Source organism: Garra rufa, chromosome 9, assembly GCF_049309525.1.
Source record: "Garra rufa chromosome 9, GarRuf1.0, whole genome shotgun sequence".
Taxonomy (NCBI): Eukaryota; Metazoa; Chordata; class Actinopteri; order Cypriniformes; family Cyprinidae; genus Garra; species Garra rufa.
Window position 1 is genome coordinate 28,120,128 of NC_133369.1, and position 2,463 is coordinate 28,122,590.

Here is a 2,463-nt window from a genome sequence, read left to right on the forward strand (position 1 = left end):
ATTTTTAAAATCAGATTATATATATATATTGATTTAAATCAATTTCTCATTTGTTTATTATTTATTAATCAAATGGATACATTTATTATTATTTAAATCAATTTTGTTTTATTTTAATAAAATGTATTTATTTATAATATTTTATCTTTATATATTTGGTTGGTTAAATATTTTTTAATCTTTCAAAATTTGATAAATTTGTGTCATCTTACACACGTTTTAACTGGGTTACTAAAATGATATACCAATTAAATAAAAATTAAATGGACCATAATTAATTTATATAATAATATATTACAGTATAATACAATGTAATATATTACATTATATTATACTGCCTTTTGTTATATATTATATATATATAATTTATATAATGGCTTATAATATAATATAATATAATATAATGAAAAAATATTATATTATATTATATTTATTATATTATATTATTCATAATCGCCCAAAGACTTTACTTGTTATGGATTAAAACAAGGGCTATTCTAAACAAACAATAAATTAAAAAAATAAATAAAAGTAAAAATAAAATAAAATGGACTATAATTAATTATATAATTATTAATATATTAACGTATAATGCAATGCAATATATTACATTATATTATACTGTATTATATTATAAATCAATATATAAGTAATATATATTATTTACAAAGGCCTAATGATTTATAATACAATACAAATGCAAAATATTATAAAGTAATTATATTATATTACATTATATTATTCATTATCGCATTTAGATTTTACTTGGTATGGATTAAAACAAGAGCTATTATAAACAAACAAGTAGTAAAATAACAGTTTTCAAGTCATGCATGCATCACACTAAGAATTATTTCATGTCATTAATGACCGATCGTGCTTTGAGCATCACATTGCGGTTTCTTGCGAAGCGCACACGTCATCAGAGAGCGTCAAAAACGCCGTCGCAGCTCCGCGCCACATTTCATTGTCATTCACCAGCGTTGTGTTTTCAATCTGCATGTGGCCTTTTGCAGGGACGTAGCTGGATTGTGAACGCCGTCCGCGCCTGTAAGTATATTTACTCCCTGTAACGCACATAACCATGTGTTATTTAACATTTTATTGCGTTTCCTGAACAAAATGAGAACTGGATCGTGCCGAAGCGAGAGAGGCGCTTCAAAGCTTTTCCGATCGCGGATATGGCTGGCTGTCGCATCAAATGCCGGATCCCCAAACACACAGTTTTCTCATCTAGGTCCTTCTAGTAAGCTGTTGCATGCTTGCAGTTGAATGAAAGAGTAGCAAATGCGTAGTAGCGTGTTGCATTTGTTCACTTTGTTTATTTGCAACGATATAAGCCGATCAACCTCCGATGTCCTTGCAACGTAGTTTTCCAAATTTTAGCTTAAAAAGGCTTAAAACTTGCTTAAGAAGATTATAAGCATGACTAGTTTATAAAAACACGTCTGCGTTGAGCAAGAAAAAGAAATAACCATTAAATAGCGTATAACTATAATACCACGTTTTTCTCCTGCGCGTCTTTTGAATTTACTCCGTTTCATCGATGTTTGTCAATGGCTAGATACGTTTAATTACTTTCTAAAAAATATTTGTGTATTGTAATATTTAAATTCAGACAGAGAAGTTGGACAATAACCAAATAAGTAGCATATTATCGTGTAATACAGTCTCTGGTACCACCACAGTATGAAAATACGCTAATTAATTTCGTATTGATTGGTATTGATTTTTTTTTTCAGAACTTGCCAAAGCATCAAAACACACAAAATGCAGTGACAGAAAAACAACAAGGATATCTATAATATTAATAATTGATTAAAATGAGCATTGAAGAATGCTGTTTTACATCGTCAACAGCAGCGGCTGTTGTTCTGTCTTTGATGCTGTGTATCCTAGAGCCCTCAGCTACAAAAGTAGCAACTTTGCGTGACTGTTGTATGATAAAGTGGGTTATTAAGTGCCTCAGGGGGACGTTTGTCCGCACATGACCCGTATTCTTTCGGACTTTTTCTTTTAGGGGAGTTAAGGCCGAAGTACGCGCATCCTCAGAAGCGTTTTACACTTAGGCGCTTCTAAAGATGATGTTTTGCACTTCAGGCTTCAGTAGGAGGTTATAAACTGCAGTGCAGTTTCATGTCGGTCACGGTACTGTAACCTCATGTATTATGCATCTGTGAGGGTCGCAGGTGGAGGTTTGCTTTCAGTCTGCTGGCTGGTGAAATTTGAAACGAAACCAATAGTTCAGCGGCTATGATAAAATGAGTAGTGCGATGCAGTATTAATATGTCGTGCTGTTAACTGATATGCGGTATTATAAATACAGTCGTCCCGCATGAGTTCTTTCAAATGCTATATACCTAGGGATGCTTGCTGCCATTTATAGATAGATTTTCTGACGCGCTTTACTCATCTGTTGCGGTAGTACTGTAATTAAATGATGTAAGTACACTTTATAAAGCT

General features: G+C 31.7%; 1 protein-coding gene across 1 annotated transcript in view; it reads left to right on the plus strand.

The window, feature by feature from the left end:
• The first annotated feature begins 940 nt into the window (after nucleotides 1-940).
• adar (adenosine deaminase RNA specific) overlaps nucleotides 941-2,463 on the plus strand; it is a 25,653-nt gene continuing 24,130 nt past the window's right edge. The window contains exon 1 of the mRNA XM_073846718.1: nucleotides 941-1,050. The gene's annotated coding sequence lies outside the window, so the exon portion shown is untranslated. The remainder of the gene's footprint in view (nucleotides 1,051-2,463) is intronic.